This window comes from Aythya ferina (genome assembly GCF_964211825.1).
Source record: "Aythya ferina genome assembly, chromosome: 13".
Lineage (NCBI taxonomy): Eukaryota > Metazoa > Chordata > Aves > Anseriformes > Anatidae > Aythya > Aythya ferina.
Genome location: NC_140311.1, coordinates 11,459,948 through 11,473,562, shown reverse-complemented (window position 1 = coordinate 11,473,562; position 13,615 = coordinate 11,459,948). Strand labels below are relative to the sequence as shown.

General features: G+C 36.6%; 1 protein-coding gene across 13 annotated transcripts in view; it reads left to right on the top strand.

Annotated features, from left to right (window-relative positions):
* The window catches only part of SLITRK4 (SLIT and NTRK like family member 4), a 268,817-nt gene that overhangs the window by 100,795 nt on the left and 154,407 nt on the right, over nucleotides 1-13,615 (top strand). For 3 of the 13 annotated variants that reach the window (XM_084535157.1, XM_084535156.1, XM_084535151.1), the window contains one exon: nucleotides 5,626-5,705. The exons of the other annotated variants lie outside the window; for them this stretch is intronic. The gene's annotated coding sequence lies outside the window, so the exon portion shown is untranslated. The remainder of the gene's footprint in view (nucleotides 1-5,625; nucleotides 5,706-13,615) is intronic. 13 annotated transcript variants of the gene reach the window in all.

Here is a 13,615-nt window from a genome sequence, read left to right as displayed (position 1 = left end):
ACAGTGTGTATCTATAAAACATTCTGCTGTTGTCATAATTTAGATTAAACCTTTCTTCTAATATCGGTGCAGCAAGATATGCAGCAGAGCAATGTATCATTCCAAGGAAAGCTGGGAAAGGACATCTGATTGCTTTTTTTTTTTTTTTTTTTTTTTTTTTTTTTTTTCCCCCTGTGCTGAGTTTTCTGATGGAAAGTAAGGATGGAGTGGGAAGTTCTTCCATGTTTGCTTTTGGTATTCTGGAGAGAATCCCCTTTATCTGGAGCAGTGGACCTCTCTGGCAAGTTACTAGTCTGTTAGGAAGAACCACTTCAGAATTGCTTCAGGCACCAGCTAGGTTTGATGTATCTTTCTCTTCCACTGAACTGCATCCAGACTGAAAAGTAGTTGAATATCATTCTGTTTCAAGTTATTCTCATTATTGTTCTGTTATTCTGTTCTGTTCAGTGGTTGTTCTGAATGGTTATTAGTACAGAGCTGTCTTGCACAGGCCCATCCCTGCAGCAGGGAGCCCTGCCCAGTGCAGAGTGGATTTGCTCTCACAGATGATTTTACAGAGCGCTCAGAGAAGTTGGGACTTCTCTGAAGATGCTAGATCCACATTTTCAAAGCCATCCGTGTCCTGTGAGATAACTGTGTCTTAGAAACTGGTCTTCATGTAGGTGTGTATGTGACAATTCAGCTTGTAGTTTTTTGTTTGTTTGCTGGCTTTTTTCTTTTTCATCTTCCTGAATCAACTTTTAAAATACTGCTTGTCATATATCTGGAGCTCAATTCAGTCTCCACAAAGTAGAGATAATAATGCAGAAACTGAGCAGGGATAAGATTCAAAAGAAGCCCCCAAAACAGGATGAATCATACTTTTTTTTTTTTTACCAGTATTATTACCATTCGAGCTATTGTCATCTTTTCTGAATGAGAGACAATGAAAGACTAGATTTTTGTATCTGCCCTTTTTTTCCCCACTGTGGGTGAGGTTCTCTAGAAAGACTTACCTGTCAAGCCTCATGTTTGCAAAGATAATGCTCAAAACATCATCATATGATGGGATCTTTAGCAGAGTATAAGGTCACAAAGCAGAAGAGGGTTCACCAAGCCCTCTCTAGGGATGCTTGCTTAGCAGGTGTCCTACGCTGACAGAAGTAAGCTTAGATGTTGCATCACCACCTGATGCAACATAGTGCTGATTTGGAAACCCATGAAAATGCTTGAAAGCTCTGACGTTATATTCTTTCCCCGTTTTGGTATACAGTGTAGAGCTAGGTAACCTTTCCCAGGGATGCTCATCTTCAGTAATATACTGAACATTCAAAATGGACAAGAGGAAAAGGAAAGATGATGCAGAGGGTTGAAGCAAATAATTTCCAGAACAGGAGCATGCCCCATAGATACCATGTGGTCTGGTAACACCAGGGATCTCTTTGAACAGGATAAAATCCATTATGACGTTTGTCACTTTTTAGAGATTCTTTCCTTTGCTGTGTATGCAATGAGAATTTGGCAAAGTAGCATAGTCCTTTTTCTCCTTTTTCCCCAGCCAGAAGGTCTCACATCATATGCCTGAGTTTTCTTTCTGAGTGGCTTTCTGGTTTGTTCTTGTGTGGGTGCAGTTTTGAAACTGATTCTTTTTAACTAGCATATGAGAATGACTGGTTATATGAGGTCTCTTAGTGATCCTGCTGAGATAATGCAGGCTGCTTAGGAGGCTGTGGTATTAAAAATAATAATAAAGCAACAACAATCCCCTCCTTACAGCATTTGTCTTCCCTGCTTTTTTTTTTTTTTTTTTTTTTTTTTTTTTTTTAAGGAAGGAGCAGTGTATGCCTGGCTACATTTATCAATAGTACTCCTTATTCTCTAGGAAATGGCAGGCTGCTGTCTCACCCTCTCAGCTGGGCACCACTCCTGCACAGTGGTTGAGCTCAGAGCACGGCTGTCACATTGGGCTGTGCTGGCAGCCTTGCCTGGGGAACAGAAGGAACCGGGCAGCCTTTCTGTGCCCTGTCATGCTCCCAGAAGGGAACAGGACTTCTGTTTCATTAGCCAACTGCTCTGTGCTGTCATTCCTTTCTCCAGTCTGAAATTTTACAGATACAACTTTGGAAAAATAAATTATTTATAAATGCAAATTAAATCCAAAGTACTTTTGTTGGGGCAGAAATATATTACAAAAAGCCTGCAAGCCACTGGAGGTTTTAAACAAAGAACATTTATTACTGAAAGTCATTATATATTAAATATAAATACATAGGCCAGAAGATGAGCCCTTAGGTATCTAGCTTTAGTTTTCCAGTGTATTTGCTTATTACAGTCGACATTATGCTAACTTTATGGACTGGCAAGTAGTTAATTTACTAATTTCCTGAATGGCTTTACTACAGACTCTACAAACTGCTTTAACCACCTTTATTTGGAATTGTGAATTTTACAGACATCGCTGACTGATGTGTGATCAATTTAAACTGCTTCAACTTTACAAAACAGAGCTTTCACCTAATGCTTTTTATTTTTATTTTCTTTTACCCTTTGTCTTCCACATTATTCAGTATTTGAGAATCTCTCAGCCTTTTGAACAAGTGCAAGGGACGAAGTTACCTGCACTTCCAGGTGTCTATACTGGGATTTGACACACAGACGAATTTTATGAATGCCCCCCACTGAAGGAAGGAGAGTGAGAGATCAGTATAAGAACTGAATATTCAACTATGAGCGTGCTTTTTTGTTTGGTTGTGTTTTTTTTTTTTTTTTTTGTTTTGTTTTTTTTTTACAGGCCTGCTACTGTCAGTATAATCTTTGCCCCCAAAACCACTGGGGGCTCTTTCAAAGTTACTCCAGTGATTACCTGAAATTAGTTTATTCTTGTCCTGGTGGGTGTGTTTAAAAGTTGGAAACAATACAGAATGTTGCATTTAATAACACATTTCAATAAGTAGAGAGTTTTTGAAAATCTTGATACATAGATACGTGTATTTGTTTATTTATTTTGAGTTAAGATAATCATAATATAAACATCAACTCTAATATTTGATCTGCTCTTGGGTATTTGCTAATATGTTATAGTTCTGTTAACAAAAAGCTAAGGTAATATAGTCTGTTAACTACATAACATTTATAAATAACTCTACTGAGCTGAGACAGTGCAAGAAAACAAGATATCAGTTCTTCAAAACCTAATGATGGTTTAAAGAAAAAAATCATTCTCAAATGGGACTTTTTTGACACATTTACTTTGGCATAATGAGTGCACCTGACCTGCTGTATATCTGCTGAATGCAGGACACACACAACTAAATTATATTTCCCTGTTCATTCCTTGTGTTTTGAAAATACATTTCTTATTGTGTATGACTCTTCTTTTTCTGTCTAACCGCTATCTTCTAATTTTAAATATACAATGCAGGGTACTCAGATGGTGTCAATCAGTATGACTCCATGGACTTTTATTCTGCCAATTTAAATTAGTTGAAATTTTAGCCTTTACCTGTATTCTTTTTAAAAGTGATAGTGAAACATTTCCTTTCTGTTAGCTTGAAGGGCTGCACCATATTTTATTTTTCTGAAAGTGATTGTAATGAAACACATGCCATCTAAAATTACATTGCCAGTTAGGTTTGTGAGCTGGTGCTATAGGACATATTGGGAAAAAGTTTTAAAAGTGCCTGTGAGACTTAGGAACCTAATTTCCATTTCAGAAGTGATGCTATCATGGGGAAATGTACTTTCAGCTGAAATTATGGTACAGATGTTTTTTCAAAAATTTGGACATACACTAAGCTCTTCTTTAAGACTTTGATTTTGTAAAACAGCTAAAGCACAATATATCTGTAGTGAAACCCAGCTCTGAAGGCATTTTATGACTCACTAACACCTAGCTCATGGGAAAGCCCAATGTAGTTTTTGTGCATACTTTGTCTCTCATGTTCCCCCCTTCTCCCTGAAGCACTAGTGGAGAATCTGGTGGTTCATTTCTCTTCCTCTCCTGCTATTTAAAGTAAGTGTGAGCTCTGGCATTGAACTCAGACGAGAAAAGGTCATCACTGTAGGAATAAACTGCACATGGGACTCCATTTCTTTCAAACAGATGGCAGCCATGTACCGTTGCAAACAGACAAAACTGTCGTGCTGCATCCGTGTGCAATCTGATGATTAAAGGCATTCTTTTGGCACTTGATAGAAAGAGAGATACTTTTCCTCAAGCTGAGGAGAAAAGGAGCCCATGTTTCCCACTTACTGATCCTGTGCTTCACCCAGAAAACTGTTATATGGGAGAAGAGTACAGGCATTGCTACTGCTATTGTCTTTCCTCGAAAATAAGACTGCCTCTGCTTGTTTAAAAAAAAAAAATAATTTCTCTTAAGAGAGGGTTTTGGAATCTAGATCCTAAGATGCCTGCATACAGCCCATTTGAGAGAAGTTTTGGAGTGGGGATGTGAACTGCTGTCTGATTGAAGGCTTCCTGTCTACATTTCCAATGCTCATTCAAGGATCTCTGCACCTGACTGTGGTGTTGGATTTTTATCTAATAAGATAAGATATTTATCTAATATCTTCAAGTGTGAATTGTTAAATCACCTGATGTCAGACATTGTTCATGTGTTCATTTACTATTTCCTTGTGATATAAAAATTGCCAGAACTTTCAGTAGTTATTTCAAACTAATAATGCCAAGCAGCTTGATTATGCTGCCATGCAATGTAAAGAGAAGTGGTTTTTTTGTTTGTTTGTTTGTTTTTATTTTTTTATTTTTATTTTTTTTCCCAGTTACATGAACTAGCTTTTGAACTTAGTGAGATAACTGCCTGTTTTCTAAGCACACTAAAAAGTCATTAGCTAAGAACCCACTCCTCAGAAGTTAAAATAGTAGGGAACTAATTTGCATTAGACCATCAAATAGGTTATGAAGGTCCATCATTAAGACCCAAACCCTTTCTCACTTCATACCAGATCATAATAATTTAAAATTGCCTGCCTGGCTTCTGACATGCCCTAAACAGATTTGATTCACTAAATTCTTACTCTGTCTCATCTGAGAAGTGTCCAAACTTCTTTATGCATAAAGAATAAGGGTATTTGCAACATAACAAAGCCTGTGTGCCTATACCCCTTGTTATTTTTTGGGCCACCTGGGATATTGAAGGGTTTTGGACTTTATTTTTCTTCTTCCCTGATATACTTGTGCTTAGGTGGCTGAATAAAAATGTGATTATCTAACATGATAAGTAGCAGTTTGTATGAATTCAAAATGAAATGTCAGGATAAAAGACAATGTTATGGAGTGGCAGTATCCTTACTATGACTAAAGTTTGAACTGAATTTTTGTTAGGAACTATTGATGATTGACACATAACTTTCAGGACACGGAAGGGAATGTTTACAGTCCTAGTAGTCTAAGTAGCCAAAGTTTTCTTTCAAGTTGTAAAAGTGCTCCCTCAGGAACAAACATAATGAAGGAAGTAGAAGAGCTTAATGAAATTTTCAGGTTCCGTTCAGGTCAAAAAGTATTCTGGATCTGCTGTAATTCATATTCAGTAGCGACATAATGTTATGTGGGTATCAGCTTTATGCAAGTGCAGAGCAGATCTGAAATAAGTAGTCATTTGTTTGCATTTTGTCTCCCATTTACAGAAGTGTGCATGACTGCTTTAACACCTGACTAACTGAAGGACTTCATATTTTCCCGGTGGACTTGGGAAGCGTGCTACCATGTGAGATTCCATATCTTAGAATTATCATCTTCAAATTAGGCATGTATAAATCTTCACGCAACTTCCATAACTGATTATTATTGTAATCAGGAGGAAATCTTCCTCTAGCACTCTTCCTCTAGTTGTAATGTCTTACATTATAACATTAAATGGCTAGAATTTAAACTTTATTGCATTCATTGCTAGAAGAAGGATTCCAGATTTAATAGGCAGTAGGCTGAGGCACCAATGGTGAGCACTCCAGTACGGGCTGGAAGCAATTCCAGAAGAATGCATTTGTGATTACAGTGTTTGCTTCCTCAGAACTTCATCTGGGAGGCATCTGTCACCAAGGTGACTATGTGTATCAATACATTTTCATCAAAGCCAGTGGGTAGATGGCCTAATAAATGGTGGTTGCTGGAGGCCCATGGCATAATAAATAACAAACACAATAACTAAAAAGCTTTATTTTATACCGTGTTTATTATTATTATTTAGTTATTGTATTTTACATTGTTAATTCAGTTTCTTGCTGTTCCTTGTTCATGGTTTCAGACGTACCAAGATATCTAAGCACTAGTATTTAATTCAGTGGGAGTTAGGTGCTTAAGAAATGTTATCTGCAAGAATCTGGAACTCACTGCCTTGGGACTTTGTTGTCCTGGTAGCAGAAGAGGACAAAAGCCCTTCCCTCCCTATGGGAGATGAAGGAGAATGTGTGTGTTAGCCATTGTAAGGTGCTCAAAGGCTATACAGGTCAGGAAGTACTTAAGGTAGAGAAATAAAATTAATAAGCTGTTTAATGACAAGTGATGTCTTGGTTGCAGTACACCTTGAAATAGGTTTTTGATCTGTACTGTGGGAGCTTGTCACTTGGAAAATTTTTATGCCCCTGTGCAACCCTACTTTAACAGAAAATTCAGATTTTCAGGCTAGAGATGTTCAAGAGCCAAAAAAATGTTTTCTGGAGCCAAAAAAATTCAAATATTTTTCTCCCACTTAATTGAAAGAGTCTGGGAGCAATTGTCACATTTGGTGGCCACATTCATTCTCTGATTTTTTTTTTATTTTATTTTATTTTTTTTTTTTTTTCCTGTAGCCAGAACAGCACTGCTGAAAGATGTACGCAGCCTTACATATTCTGTCTAATCAGGAACGTTTCCACTTGCATTTGATAATATTGTCACCCATGGTAGTGGTGATGACATTTTCTTGGAGATGAGCCCTGTGATTAGGTCCATTTGGACCCATTATGAAGGTTTAAGGGGTTATACAACCTACTTTCCTTCTTGTTATAATCCCCTGTTACATATTAACCATCTGGCTTGGTAGAAGCTGCCTCCTAACAGTTTTTCATAGCAGCCCTTGTGCCAAATTTCTGTTCCCATGGAAACTGTTTTAGGAGTGCTTTAAAATTTGAGAGGTGTACTAGAATGGGTCATACTTCCTTTTCTTTAGTCTTTTTATTATTATTATTATTATTATTATTACTACTGCCTAGCGTTGCCACCAGTCCTGAAAAAGAGGAGAGTCATGAGTTTTAGTCACCAGTCTTGTATCTCAATTTTCACTTATGTTCTGAAGAGCTCTTAAAGGTTTTAAAGCTACTTTAGCACATCTTTTAAGAAAGAGTGAGGAAGCTGCGTGCATTAACAGAAGGTAGAACAACATCAGAATTTTTTTAAAGGGGATTTTGAAAAAAAAATTAAAAGTGCTGTTGTCATCAGTGATTAGATAGGCTCATTAAAAATCAAAGGAATTGTACTGATTATATCTCTGGATATGAGCAACGTCTATATAGTTTTTAAAGGATTTAACTAGTCCCATTTCATACAAAGGCTTTCAAAATTTTTCAGCTCTGAAAGATGTTACCTAACAGTTCTATAGGAAAAATAATAAAATATTTGTTTCCAATTCATAGGAAACTGATCCACTATATTTCTTAAGTATTTTGTAGGAAGAGATTAAATGTCACAGTTGCTGAGATCTACTCAACCGTTGCACTGCATCTATGTGTTAATATTCCCATCCCAAGATTCCACTCACAAAACCACAGGCTTGGGACTAAAGAGAAGAAAAAATGTAAAAACTTGAGTTGAATTTCATTCATGAAGAACGCAACGTTTTTAAACTTTTCTTGATTGCACTTTGCCATAAGACGCTATTTGTGGCATGCCATAAGTGTTATCTGTCTTCTTCCATTTGGCTTGTTTCCTGTGAATTATTTATACGTACATAGGCTTCAAAGAGGAATCTGTTGCCATACCTATGAGGATTAGGAGGGCAGAAATTGTCTGTCATGACAGTATCTCTCTTTTGACTTAATATTAAAAAGATTTAATATATATTTTCTAAGCAACATAAAATTCTGCTAACTGCTAGAACAAAGGTTTGCTCAAGGTGCTCAGTGGGCAGAATAGTAATTTCCAGACCATTAGTTTACCACAGTTTCTCCCACAGAATCCTTTCAGAAACACAGTTAATCAGGAAGTTGAACTAGAGTCCAGTTAAAAGGCACTACTGACACTTATATGCATTTCAGTATCTTCCTTAACAGTGACAAAATTAGAAATCAGAAGCCTTTTACTAAAGCTCTAGTTCTGTGAAGAAACTGCTTTTATACTTCTTTACATTAAAGGTGCAATATAGGAAATGATAGGCTTTGGAACACTTTCAGAAGCTGCTTTACTCTTTGCTTTAGCTTGAAAAATTTAGACAAAACACCAAGACATTTTTTCATATTTCTCTTTGTCTTTCACTTAGGTCTGAAGTTTTCTCTAAGAATCCTGGGATCCTTTCCCTTCTTTCCTATATGATTTCCTTTACAATCAAACTTCTGGTCTCTTCCGTGTTATTCTTCCACCACAAAATGGCTAAGAAACATGCCCTATTGTAAAACTCAATTCATGGAGATATTCTGAGACTATTCTCACTGTAGTTATGCTTTCCCTCAAACCAGTAGCATTAAATTCCCTCTTCTAAAAGTTCAGACTTTAATTGTGATTTACCCTGGTCTCTTTCTTGAGAGTTACCACTTAAATGATCATCCAAGTGGAGAGATCTTTTACTTTTTAGCACAAGATGTCAATGGAAAGGCAGAAGAGAAGATGATGTAAACTCAAAATGGAGTTTGCATGCTGAAACACTGTGTCTCTGATCTCAAACAAAAATAAGTTGTACAAGGACTTCTCAAATCAGCAAAGAGGTCCATCAAACTAAAGGTCAACAAGCACTGTTTAATCTGTTGTAGAGTCAAGCCCTGGTATAAATCTGAAGGGCACCATGATATAATTAATAATTAACCTTTACAAAAAAAAAGTGTAAACAGAGGAAAATAATATAATTCCAGCAACCCTTGGGTAAAATTAGGGATTTTCATGCCCACCACAGAATGTTAAGAATACTTGAGTCTGAGCAAAATGTGCAATAGAACATTTTTCAACACATTTTGGAAATGAGCAAAAAAATGTGATTTATTTTTTTTTAGGTAACTGACAGAAATCCTTCAGAAATGTCCTACTAAGTCTGTGGAGCTTTATATCAGATAAATGTCTAATTAGCCGAATGAGACAGGAAATCTTAAGTAACAGGTGCAAACAAATAATCACCCAGCCTGTTATGCAAAATAAGATTTAAATAACACACATCCTGACTTTTTGCAGTTTTATTAAGAAGGAGAAAGGGGTGGATACTTACAAATGCAATATATGTTCTTTTTTTTTTTAACTGAGAGAGGGGAATATACGTCAATACCTCTTGTTATCTCAGCGGAGAGGTGGAGGGCAGTAGAGGACTCGGTGTTCCAGGGCAGTACTAGATGCACAGCTTGGACTTCTGCATCTTCTCCTACCATGTCCTGTATAAATTCCAACCAGATATTTTGTGGCTGTTCAGGTCTGGGAGAAAGAGAGAGAAAATAGTGCATAATAAAATGGTGCAAAACAGAAAAATAATTTTTCTCACTAAAAGTACAAGAAGAACAATTGTAGGAAGAAAACTGCAGTCAGTGAACCTCAGTGAAGAATCAAGATTTGTTCTATAGTCTAGTGCACATCACCTGACCATATAGTCTCTAAGCTGTTCACATAGGAATTCACATAGGAAGTACCTAATAGCAGGGAGCAGCACATAAATGGAAAAGTTAATTGATGGACTCGTTATGTGGCAAAACCCAGCAATATGCAGCTGAAAGAACTGAAAATATTTCATTCTGAATTTAAATTGCAGTTTACAGACTTTATACTTTCTTATGCTGCAGCAGTATCTGCTTTAAAAAAAAAAAAAAAAAAAAAAAAAAAAAAGCAAGCTGCAAAAATGTAATAAAATTGTCAATATGAAAATAGTTGAGAAATTCTTGGTAATAAACAAATGTGCGGGAAGATCACCCAAGTGTGAAAAGGAAATTAAAAATAAAAGTTGGGGGATGGAGGAATAGTTCTAGCTACAGTTAGGCTAGAGAAGGTGCTTTAGGATAAAATGGGAGCATATATTGTAATCACAAAGGTTTGGCTTAGGTAGATTGCTGGGGGAGGGAAAAAAAATAAAACCACAGTGTATTTTGTAGCAAGAAAAATATCTGCAGAAAGCTTCCTTTCAGAAGTGACTGCTGTTCTCATCAATTCTTGGCCTTATGTGCTGTTTCAATATACTAATCAATCCTCAGCATATGCTGTTGTTCATACTGTACCGTACAAGTGCCCCTTGCTGTGTGTTAAGGCATGTATTCCTAATGGCAAGGACAATCTTTGTGGACTATAGAGACATTTTTGTTCCATTATCAGGAAGAAAACTGAACATTGTGGCAACAGCATCAATGTAAGGGGACGATAGGTCAGTATTGTGGGAAATATGTCCTGAGCTCCATGTTCTGCATGGCATGTGTCTCTGGCACAAAAACAGCAAAGCTGTCTACATACAGTCATAAGTGCAAACAGTCCATAAGGTTGGTAGAACCTGGCAGAATGTTCCATGCTGGAGGGTGTAATATAATAAATCACTGAAGTCAGTGCTGCTGGATATGTTGGGTATTTACTATCAGGCCTCACAACCCAAACCTGAAAAGACTTGCAAAGGTTTAACTTTGCATGATGACTATTTGTGCTGTTGGTAGATACTGGTCATTTAAACGTGTAATTCTTTGAAGGATGTGGGTCCCAAGAGATTAAATAGCTGTCAGAAAAAACAGCTGTGCAGCATTCAGAGGTGAAGATTCAGGAGGTGCCAGATCAGCAGGAGAGGAAAAATAGGGGAGTCAGAGATACTTACAATGGTTCCTCTTTCCATTTGAAGCACACTTTTATCCTATTTGTGTCTGGATCTATTTTACAGAAATGCAAATCTGGCCAAAGAATATTCCAATATGATACAATACAGAGCTTTAACTCATTCCTGATGTGTAAGTGCCATAAACATTTATCTCCCACATATTTTTTTCATTTATATATGTTTCATGTAACTATCATAATAGTAGCAATTAGAAAACCTTTAAAAATAGTAGTGTTTTTTTTCTCATTTAAAGTATTGTTCCCTTGTAGGGGTAGGTGTAAACATAATTTAGGGGCAAATGTTGTGAAATCTTATTCTATAGAAAGAGTGTATTACCATACAACAATTACATAATCATGAGCACAAGCATATGACAAATGTCTTGGAATAAATTGTAGGTAGAAACCACTTTCAAATAAGAAATAACCACTCAGGAGTAGCATGTCTAAATGCTTATCTGCCCCACCAATCTCTGTGGAATAGATGGATAGAAAAGAACTATGTAGTCTCAGTTCAGTGCAGCTGGTGAAAAGATTAAGTGGAAGGCTGAAAATGAGACAGATAAAAACTGAAGTTCAGTGAAAATACTAAAACATTAGTTCACGTATTGTTGTTGACTAGATTCTGACATAACTGCATCCTTAGGATTCTGTTGGATTTAGTTGTAGTGCATGATTCTAAACAATTTTGAAGCTACTTAGTAGTACCTAATTTAGAATAAGGAAGTTACAAAAAAACAAATGTATTTGAAAATTCAAGATATGAAGTAACATCTTGTTTGTACCAAAGAAGAACTTCTACAAAAAGACTTCTCTGAATAAATTCTTCAGTGGACCACAGCAAGGTGGTTCCATGCATTCCAAATACTGATTTAAGTTTTTGTTTATGAAGTTATTGTGTTACAAAAAATTCAAAGGTGAAGTTTCCTCCTTTTCGTTCCTGTCTTGAAATGAAAGTTAAATAAGTAGAAATATCCTCATTAACCATTTTCACTGTCTGTATCCTAGCAGGCAGCTTTTTCTCAGCAACATGCCTGGTGAGATGGAAATGACTCTGGAAAATGATAGAAGGATACTTTAGATACAGAAATTATTAGATTTAACAGCTTAATTTCCAGGACTACACATCATACAGTGCTTGCACAGGAAGCTCTGATTGTAATGATAAGAATGGATGAAACATCAGATCCCTGGCTAGAGGAAAATACTGATCCTAGGTGAGTGCCCAGCCAACTGAGTCTTCTGTGCCAACTGGACAATAGCAGTAACGGCTCTTTCCCAAAAAGTGATATGGTCACTTTCCAATGTTTCAGCCTTTGGCTGTCTCCCTGTGGGGCCAGTCAATTTTTTCCAGCTGGTCACCACATTGTAGTATTGGAATTGATAGAAAAGCTAATAACAGTCATCTGTACACAGACAATTGTCTCCTGTATTTTTATTTTTCATTGCAGTTTCTCAGTGTTAAACCCATAAGCCTTCTACATCCATATCTGAAAATATGAAAAAAGTTTGGCTGTGTAGTATATAAGATGTCAGAGCTAAAAGGAGTACAGATAAATATGAACATACAGAAGGACAAAAAAGTTCAATTTCTTTCAGTCTTTGTAATATTGGATAAAGAAATTTGGAGTGCAACGTATGATTGTAACTTTCAGCTTCCTTGGGATTATTAAAAATATCTGCAATGGGATTATTAAAAATATCTGCAAATGTGTGAGATGTATGAAATGTTAGATGACACTGATTTCCCACCCCACCCTCCTTCTTGATTTCAGTACAATAGGTTTCAAGATCCCTGGGTTTTGACTTGGTTTTGGAGGTTGCTTGAATACAAAATCACAATGCAAAATCAATGTGAATACAGAGTCTCACCTGGATTACTTTCAGAGCCTTAGGAAATGGCAAATTTAATATTTAACTTGCAGGAAGTTAAGATGCAGTTAATAATGTCAGAACAGTTTAGGATATTTTATTTTATTAAAACATTTCATGTTTTCAAACTGGAACAATAGGCCTATACTAGCCTGGTCTAGGAAAGGCACTTTCAAAATAGATGTCCTTATCCACATGGTTTTAGCTGAAAGGTATAGCAACACCCAGATCAAATACTGTGAACTTCTACTCTTCCATGTTTTTGAAGTCTGGGAACAGGCTAGAAGAAAAGTGGAGGCAGTGGTGAGATTTTTAGCCTCGTTGTTTTCTTGCTGCTCACTGACTTTGACTATTTTAGGTGCTATTCAAGAGAACGTTTGTACTGTCAGGTACAAGAGGCAGTTTGCTGCAACACTGGCTGCAACCTGCCATTGCACCATTACTACCATGTCAATTATACAAGGATTTTTTTTGTAAGCAAGCCCGTAAAGAAAAAGATCCTCTTCCTTAAAGAAAAAGATCCTCTTTTCTGAAATTTAACTTTAAGTTTGATTTGTGCACCAGATAGCAGAAAAAATATTAACCTTGTGTGTCTTTATTCTGCTGCAAGCTGTGTTTATTTTAATTGATTGTCTCACTGCATCATTCTGTGAGTAGCTGGCAGTTCCTGTACCCAGCTGAGGTAAAGAAGAATTTAAGCCTGCATTTGTCAGACAAGACTACTAGTGTTTTCTTGAGCCTCTTGTGTACACCTTACATCAACTAAACTAATCTCTGTAATGTGATGGAAAT